Below are 9,528 nucleotides of genomic sequence, written 5' to 3'. Positions count from 1 at the left end.
TCCTCCTCTTGAGTCCCTCCTATTTCTACTCTCCACTTTCCCTTTAACACATGGGAGCAGTGAGACAGAGTGAGGGGCGACAACGTGGCCAGGCGGAATGTAAACAAAGGATCCCAGTCAGTACAAGGGCACAATCATTAAATAAACCTTCCCTTTTTATCTGACACGTTGCACAAACACCCTCTAGTCTGTGTATACACACACCGATAATCACAACTTCAGATCTTGTATTTTAGATTAAAAAAATGTGAACGATTAACAAAAATGAAGCCGCTCAAATCGTCATTCTACGCCGTTTTTTACCCCCCGGCTCGTGCGTAAAGCGCGTTGCCAAATGAGTGAGGGGGAAATTACGAAAATATGAAAGGAGCCCCCAGCAGTGCTCGGCGGTGTAACACGACGCTTCAGGAGTTGCCATCATCACATGGCAGATGGAAATTTCCACTCAGTCTCCTTGCTTGTTAAATGGGAAGGGTCTCCAACTCTTGTCTTCACTAGTGCGCCTCCTCCTCCGCCTGCTACAGCTGTCCCCTAAACATTAGGTAAGACCCCTTATTTCCATTTTTACGCATGACTTTTATTCATCATTACATTTTTGAATTTAGGATGCATCTTTTTTTTAAATCGTTGTAGTTTAATTTTGATTTAATTGATTGGAATTTATTTTTTACAACATAATTAGAAAATGATAAGAAAATTAAAGCAGGCGCGTTTATGCGCGATTTTAACGCCTTTTAAACTTGACTTTTTTGTAATTATTTTTGCAAAGCGCTCACCAAATGGTAAAGAATAAAAGGATCAACAGTAGCGGTGTGCACACTGGGCGCTTCCTGCAGGGTGTTGCCTGGAGTCAATATAAAGCCCCGTTAAGCGCCAAACACGCGGCTTTATTTATACAAGAGAATTAACTCTTCCCCGGTACACGGTGTTGATTTAGAGAGTGGTTTCGCCTCCAAAGTACAACTGAAGTCACCAGTTGATCATATGGAGTGAAACTCCACGTTGCATTTTGTGCATGCTGTGCTGCCTCTCCGCCTTTACTGACAAAACACAAAGGAGACAACCAGTTTTTCCAGTTTGCATCATTCAGAGCGCTTTGTTTCTGCATCCTATGTGTCTGCAAATTATAAAAAATAGAGGTAAATTTATTTTTGCAGGGATTAACAAACAAGGGATATGAATAACGGTGTAATATAGGGCAAGAGTTTATGTAATAGCAGACAGCAGCATGCTGAGTGGCCTACAGGACTCACTGAGGACTAATAAATATGTTATGACTGCAAATCAGAGGGCTCAAACTGCTACCAGGCTCTGCTTGGAAATACTGTGCAAAATTGTTGAAGCCATTTTAAATTGATATTATGTCCAAAAACTGATGGACGCTCCTGAGCAAGAACTTTCTTTTTTGCCATCTCTTTCTTATCTCCTCTGCTGTTGTGTAATTAAGCCCCTCTGTTTGGTAGAGTCTGACTGGTAATGGATTTTTGGGGGTGATGATGTTACCAACATTAGGGAGTAAAATATTATAATATTCAAATATTAGTCGATATTACATATATATAAATATTAGGAGTCGACAGATTACCGGTCCATTATTCAATTATTAGGGCCGATACATTTTGCTGATTATCTGTATCAGTGCTTCATTTAAATGATCACAGATAAAATTGATTAATTAAATATCCACTTTGTAAAACTGCTGGGAAAGTTGCTGGGAATTTGCTGTATATGTTGTTGAAAGTCTCAGTTTTAATTAAACATTTTCCAAATGCTTTTAAACAAAGTTTTGTGTTGGAGTTTGTTATATTCCAAATTCTAAATATTGACAGAAAGATTTTCAATTTTATTGTAATGTTAATCGGTTTCAAATATCGATTATATGTCTCATTAACTACTATTAATTGGTATCGGCCTTGAAAAACCAATATCATACCACCACTAATAAACATATAAGTTATTATTCAATGCAACTCTCCCTAAGTACTTTATTTTTCAGTTTAATAATAGTCAAAATAACATCAATGCACTGAAACAGTAAACTTTTGGGGGGAATCTGATCATTTTAAATTCCTCTCAGCACCTTTTTCTGCTTTATGTTTTGTTAAAATAAATGTATCATATTAAGTATATTGGACAACATACTGATATATCGGTAATGGGCCAATTTTAGCAGACAAAATCATTTGACTGTGACAAAGAAATTGATTTTTTTTTAAAAAAGAGCAGTCTCATTTAGGTCTTAAGAGGGATTTTCTACAATGTTCCTTTGCATGGATGCTTTTCATACAGGTTTTCACTTTCTTTGCTGTAATACTTTTATGTTCGTCCTCTTAAGCCACTTTGCATTTGGAGCAACACCCCATAATGATCCCAGCCAAAGCAACTGAAAACAAAGACTATATTCATCCAGAAGGATATCTTGGCTTAAGCTATTTAAGTGGTGAGTTCAGTTTCTATCATTGCACTTCTGAATGCTATAAATACCCAGTTGCCACACAGTGAATGTGAACTCTCAAACTCCACTCTGTTCTCAGTGCACCTTAGTTACATAAGACAAAGTGATCTGTTCCTTTAATCAAGTATCTCTTTGGAAAAATAAGTAATTAGTAGGCGTGTTTCGTCGTGATTGCGGTTAAGTTTGAGCTTCGAAGTGCACACTCATGATGCTTTGGTAAAGGCTGCTTGCACACACACAGTTTTCTTTAAAGAAATGTGCTAAACTTAAAAAAAGAATGATCACAGATATCAGTCACATTGCTTGGCTACAACTATCCATTTTAAAAAGGAGTTTGGATTAAATAAAGTAAAATTAAGTTGATTAAAGTGCAATGTTAATCTGTAAGATTGCAGATTAAAGGGTCACTCGATTAAGTATTAAGACAAATTTTTAAAAAATCAATGGTCAAAATCAAAGACGCAAAAGCTTGAGATATATTGACTTTCATTAGAGTCTCCCCGACTGGGAAATGCCCACTACATGTTTTCGACGGTTATTCTCTTAAATCAAAAAAAAGTGCTAGGGAAGATATGCTGTGTTCAATTTACCTTGGAAATTTGTTACATTACGCCAGAGTTGATTACATTCCAGTACAACAATTTGGAAAAATAAGGTGTTGTCAGCAATACAAGTTAAAGCCACGTTAGGTGTTGTTAGCAATACCAGTTGGTCAGAACTGGATCCCAAGAAAACTAGCTGATGTTCGGCCATTAGTCAATGGGGATCTTAATAAACTGAAACTAAACCAGTTGATAATAACTTAGTATGCTGTACTTTGTGTATACAAACACTGTAGCAACATGTCCACAGATAATAGTTGGACAATGGTGTGTGTATGACTGTTTTACTGAGACACAAATAATACAGAAATGTCATTTAAAAGTATTGGGGTTGGTGGGGTTCCTACAACTTTACTGCGATTCCGACTTGAGAGGGCGTTCCAGTTAAACTTTCCCACTGGAAACTCAGAAATTCCAACTCCCCGATGCAAATGGATACACCAAAATTATACAGCTGATGTCACATGCTGAATATTTCTTTTTGAATGTACAGCGTTTGATTTGAAAGCTTATCATGATTGATTTGGATTAAGAATTCAAATTGCGAAACGCAAAATGACGAGCAAACTGAACTTCATGTGTAAAATTGGTAGAGTGTCCCTTTAAAGCTGCACTTCTACACTAAAACATTAAACACACAACCCAGGACTCCTCAGTAACTTCACACAGCTAGAGGTGAAGGGGGATTTTAGCATAGGTTTGAACACCTGGCCAAAGGGCGTAGCTGTATGGTGGGTTCTTGCTCCTCATTGGCTGTGCGGAGACCTGAATGACACAAGTAGGTCAGGCCCTGCTCGGTGCCTGGGGGTTGCTGGTGCTGGCTGATGTAACTAAGAGCGAGATTGAGCAAATGAGCTTGCGAACCAGATGCAGAGTCAGTTCCAAAGGAGTGGATATCATTCGCACAAAGACAGATTGAGAGTGAGCCACAAAGGGGAGACGCATTTGGCAGTTTTCCAAAATGCTGTCAACACATTGAATAGAAACCTGAGAAGGTGGCCCACTGTAGAGCGTCAGAAGCTGCCTATTTTTACCTGCCAGATTGCATAATTCAGTGATGCGGAATGTCCACTGAGGACACTTGTACGATCACAGTGCAACCATATGCAAAGCTTTAAGTTATGTGAAACACTGCGGATTCTCGGGAGGGAAAGTCCCTTTTTTTTTCACCCACCACCGGTGGTCTGAGGTCAGAGGTCAACTGTGGGGGTTTAGTGTCTTGCTGGGGATCCTATAAACATGGAGGGATGTTTGCCGACACAGCTGCTTGAGCACTTAGTTCACTACACAAAACTTTTTACAACTTGTAATTGCAATTAATAACAGAATTTGGAAAAAACTGTTGAAAACAGCCAACATTAAACTTGCACATTTTACATATAATTATACTTTTTGTTGACTTCTCAACAAAAAGCAAAATCCCAGACTGGGGTCAGTATTTTTGAAGTTTTTAACGCACAGTGTGTTATTTGTAGCCCTAGGTCTTTCAGTGAAAACAATACTAAAAGATGGACTCTGATAACAACGTAAAGTAGCATTATGGTTATTGAACAACATCCATTGCCTCTGAAAATCTATCTGACGTATACTGAAGTTTTATTCACGTTACATTTAACAACTCTTATTCCAGTTATGTCACTTAATTCTAACTAATGACAGCTAACGAAACAATTAGCAGTAAGTCTCTCTACTGTTCCATGAGGTCATTCTCTTTCTTTAATATGTAAAGACGTACAAAGGAGAAGATGCTTGAAATGAAAAAAAATTTACTTTGAAAAAGCAGTTCTGTACTTGTCAGTGTTGATCAAACAACTTAATAATTATGGTAATTCTAGTTTTGAGCATTGACTTACTCAGAACAAGTGATAAAAATCTCAGTAACAAGTTATAATACTTTTTAATTAAGAACCAAAACACCTGAAAGAGTGAAATGCTTACATAAAATTGCCTAAAAGAAGAAATGTCTTGTCAAATGAAAAACCAGCATACATTGATTTCATCTTACTTAGATTTCAGTTTTTGCAGTGTAAGTAAACTACCCATACAGCTAATATAAATAATGTTATGCAGTGAAATCTTGAGGTAGTGCATTATGATTTTGTTGAACGTTATAACTTCACGACGTTACTGTATATATTAGCTTGTTTGTCAAGCCTTGGTGTCTGGTCTACTCTTATTTTCTTTAATGGTGGGTGGCAACAAGTATTAAAAGATGCATAAGTATCCCCCCTCTTCCAGTGTACAGGGAGTTTTACTGTATTGAACCAAAAATGAGATAATTTATCGTTTTATTACTCAGCCTCATTAAGTATTACCTAATCCAAGGGGGTAGATCAGGAGGGAGAGATGATGTAATCACAGTCTTTGGTCTTTTCCAACATGATGGCGTGTCAAAACTACACTGGGCCTCTGAATAATCAGAGCTTCATCGCCCATTTCATGGTCACTGATGCATCAGAACATGAGTTTTAAACTCAGCGAAGAGTCCCATGCTCTCTTGTAAATGGACACAGTATTGAATGAAACCTGTCAAAGAACATTCAACCCATTTTCCGTAATGAAATTGACCTATATTATGTATTCATACTTACACAAGTTTTAAAGGTGTCATTCAGCTGCTCTTAATTTGTCTTTTTTAGAGACAGATACTTAACACAATACTGTATGCTTTTATGCTTTGTTAGCAGTATATAAAAATGTTAACTTGAGTGGGGACAGGTCATGATGACAGTCATCTGATAGCCTCACAAAGCAGTCAGATTATTTCTGTCTATTAATCCATCAGTGCTTCACTAACAAACTTGGATATGTACAATGTTCTGTACTGGGTGTTTGTCATGGCCTGTTTAAAGGGACTTTTCACCCCAAAATCAAAAATACATATTCTTCCTCTTACCTGTAGTTCTGTTTATCGGTCAAGATTGTTTTGAAGTTAGTTGCAAAGCATTGGAGATAATGGTGTCTCCAATATAACTGTGTCCTCACAGGACTGTGTCCTCACATCAATCACCACACATCTGATTCACACCAGTTCAGACCAGTTCACACCAATTCAGACCAATTCACAGCAGTCAATATAATGGTGTCTTGTGGAGCTCAAAGTATCAATAAATAAATAAAACATTTGAAAATAACACTTTCTCCAGGAAGCGTGCATCTATGCATCCAAGAGTAGATGCACTCTTCCTTCCGTGCAGTGACACAGTTGGTGTATGTAGTTTGGTAGAAAGAAAATAGCTCCTACATTAAACTGCGCAATAAGCTAAGTGCCCTCTAGTTCCAATATATTGGAGAGTTGGCAGACATCTAAATGGCTGTTATCTCCAACACTCAGCAACTTACACCAAAACAATCAAGATTGATAAATAGCACTCAAGGTAAAAGGAAAAACATGTATTTTTTATTTCAAGGTGAACTATCCCTTTAAGTTGGCCAGCATTCATTATGGTACAAACAAGAAAATTATTGTGTAAATGTGGCGTCCCGCTGAATGAGCAGTCTCTCCCACATGTTTGATGGCCAATGACACCTTTGTACAGGTGACTCAGACATTTGGACAAAAGCAGCTGCTGTGTGCACTTAAATAACACTGTGACTGGTGTTTTCCTACTGAACACGTGGTGGAAATACAGCAGACTGAACAGTCTTTCTTTAGTCAGAAAGAAACTGAAGCGATTTTAATATTTGTTTTTTATATACAAGACAAAATTATCTCTGGGCCACTTGAGTGTCCTCCTATCACTACTTAAGTCAAGGGCAAAAAACCTTGAGCTTGAAATGAATTACATATTGTTACAAAACAGGATGCTGTCTCCATCGTTAACAAGCGGATCAATACTAACTGATAAGATGATCAGGGAGAGGGTTCGCGAGAAGGGGTTCACAAACAAAGTTAGGACACAACAGGCTTGTGTGCAAAAGGCCAATACGGCATTTACGCAAGTCTTGGTGTTTACTGAAGTCAGAGTTTTTGTCAATATGTTATCTGTCTTTGGCTCTGACCGTAGTGTGATTTCTTTTTTTCATAGATCCTTAATGGAAATCTCCATTTGCCATTTTAAACTTTATCATGTTTTATTGTCCTCCATTAATTAAAAAGACTGATTCAGACCAACACTAAGGTTCTTTGAGATTTTTTGCCTGCTTTCCATGACTTCTTCAAAGACTTTTCAGCATACAGGACCCATACATTGCAGTTTTCCTAATAGGACCATTCAGTTATGAGTTATAAAAAAAAAAGCTTTGTTAGCTGGTGCACCCTGGTGTATTCTGCTGATTTTATTCAGTGTCAATGAAATAGCAGCACTGGTGTTTGTCAATTTATGGCCCTTTCTTATAGATGTGCCAAGTCTGACAGTCACTTTTTGTTCAAGGCTAGATAAAATACCCAAGATCCAAAGTTAAAATGACCAGCCACCACACCTGGAACACCCAGCACTCCTGCACTGTTATTATGTATATCTATGAAAAGTAATGCACCAGATTTTGCCTGTTACCCACATAGTCATGAGCCAGTAATTTGTATATAATCAATATAACCGTGAAGGCAGCAGTCATGTGATAAACGTACTGATGGGAGTAAAGAGGGAAGTAATAAAAACAGTGAAATTCCCTGTTAGGATGCAGGTTGGTGTGGTGGATGGGTCAAACAAACACACAACTTTCACCCAGGAGACTGTTGTATGTGTCCCATGTGAAACCAACTGAATTTTGAGTTATTATAAGGTATGTCGTCATGTTGCATAATGTTGCTACACCCAACTGTGTTTACCTAACCTACATAACGTTATTTTCCTAAACCTGACCTACATCACTTTATGCTTAGTGTGGAACTTAATGTTAAATATGTACCAACCATCATTCTTTTCCTAAACCTACCCCAAGCGGTACGACTGCTAATTCAAAGATATCATATGAACTGTCACAGGGGGATATGTTGGTTTTTAAAAACTTATTCTAAAGAACAGAAATGTGGTGAGAGAAAGTGAAACTTTCATCAGTATCCCTCAGTGATTTCTCAAAGGACTGCAGTATTATTACTGTTGCTCATTTATCACACATCCATACATTGTAGCTGTCTAAACTCAGCCAAAAGCCATATGACAGAGCTTTGTGTATGTATTACATAGATAAACACCTGGCTCAGCTTTTAGGACTTTGGCTCATGTTATTTGACTTGTGGGGTCTTTCGCTACGCTAGTGGTGTGGCTCTAGGGATGGAAACAGTGGTCCAGAATGAAATATCTCAGCAACTACGGGTTGGATTGAAACTTGAATTTGGTACAGTAATGGTCAGTCACTGCCGAAGTAAATAAAATACAATGCACTGCTAAAGATTAAAACAGTGGTTCCCAAACCTTTTTTGACTTATTGTGAACCTTTACCAAAAGCAGTGTCCGGGTGGAGCCACAATGCTTTTTCAGATGCTGTCTCACTGATAAGACATTTCCCATCAAAACTTCTGAGATCATTTATTAAAGTGACAAATGGAGGCCTAAAGAGGTAAAGTCATCCATGCTAGTCAGTAGGTATTGTGTTGCTAGTGAGTAACTGCATCTGAGAAAGGTGTGACACACCTTCAGTGCCTGTCAGGTGTTGAATGATGGCCCTGGCTGGAACACCTGCATACACATGTGTGCTGGCTTTGGACTCAAGTGTTCAGCTGGAGAATCAGAAATACGCTGCTGAGTGTAAGCCAATGCGAGACATCAAAATTGTTAGGTATTGTTTCTTTATGCGCTTTGGCATCTCCCTAAAAATATCATAGGGTTGCTGTTGGATCAGATATTTTCCAGGTTAAACAAACTGTAAGTCAATCTATAGTGATTTAAAATGGAAATCTACAAGGTATGTTTTTCAGTTTTAACCCATGTACAAAAATGATTTGATTTCTTAGAGCCCAGATGTTGAATTTGGACCATAGCGTGGTCAATAGTCCACATGCTCCATATGTAAAATGAGTTTAAAAAAGCTCAAGAAAGGAGGGAGTTGTCTCAACGTGCCAAATAATACATTCCTCCCATGTGGAAGCACTGCCACTGGATCATCTGGAGTGTGGTGTGCACAAGTTTAACACAGATGTGTGTGGCTCTCAGTTCTGTATGATGTGGTTGTGTTTCTGCAGCTCCACTATTTGTCGCTCAGAGACTCAACTGTTATATATTATAAGTTATTGCAGCAGCCTGTTAGTCACTACACTTAACATAACCAGCAGCTGTAAATCTGTCCCACTGTACATGAGATGTTTTACCAGAAGCTATCAAAAGGCACAGAGAGGGTTGCAACCTTTTGTAAGTTTACTGTTACCATTCCTCTGACAAAGATGACAGTGAGAGGTTCTAATGTGCTTTATCAATTAATTCTCTTGACTGATACCGCTGTCAAATCTGTGCACGTTCCTTTCAGAACAGTGCTTGTTAGTTATTTTCACTTAGTTTAGTTTGCTGTTGATGCTTAGAGAGCTGAAGCCAA

The 9,528-nt window shown here is 38.1% G+C and overlaps 1 protein-coding gene across 2 annotated transcripts in view; it reads left to right on the top strand.

The window, feature by feature from the left end:
- The first annotated feature begins 390 nt into the window (after window positions 1-390).
- Window positions 391-9,528, top strand: part of slc38a4 (solute carrier family 38 member 4) — a 42,325-nt gene continuing 33,187 nt past the window's right edge. Inside the window, exon 1 of one of the 2 annotated variants that reach the window (XM_088073055.1) lies at window positions 391-542. The gene's annotated coding sequence lies outside the window, so the exon portion shown is untranslated. Of the gene's footprint in view, window positions 543-2,352; window positions 2,441-9,528 lie in introns of those variants that run through there. The other variant, XM_088073056.1, reaches the window with a different exon arrangement.

The sequence above is a fragment of the Plectropomus leopardus genome, chromosome 22 (genome assembly GCF_026936395.1).
Source record: "Plectropomus leopardus strain MGB_pleo_1.0 chromosome 22, ASM2693639v1, whole genome shotgun sequence".
NCBI classification, from domain to species: Eukaryota; Metazoa; Chordata; class Actinopteri; order Perciformes; family Serranidae; genus Plectropomus; species Plectropomus leopardus.
Note: the sequence above shows the minus strand (reverse complement) of the source record. Positions and strands in the feature narration are given on the sequence as shown.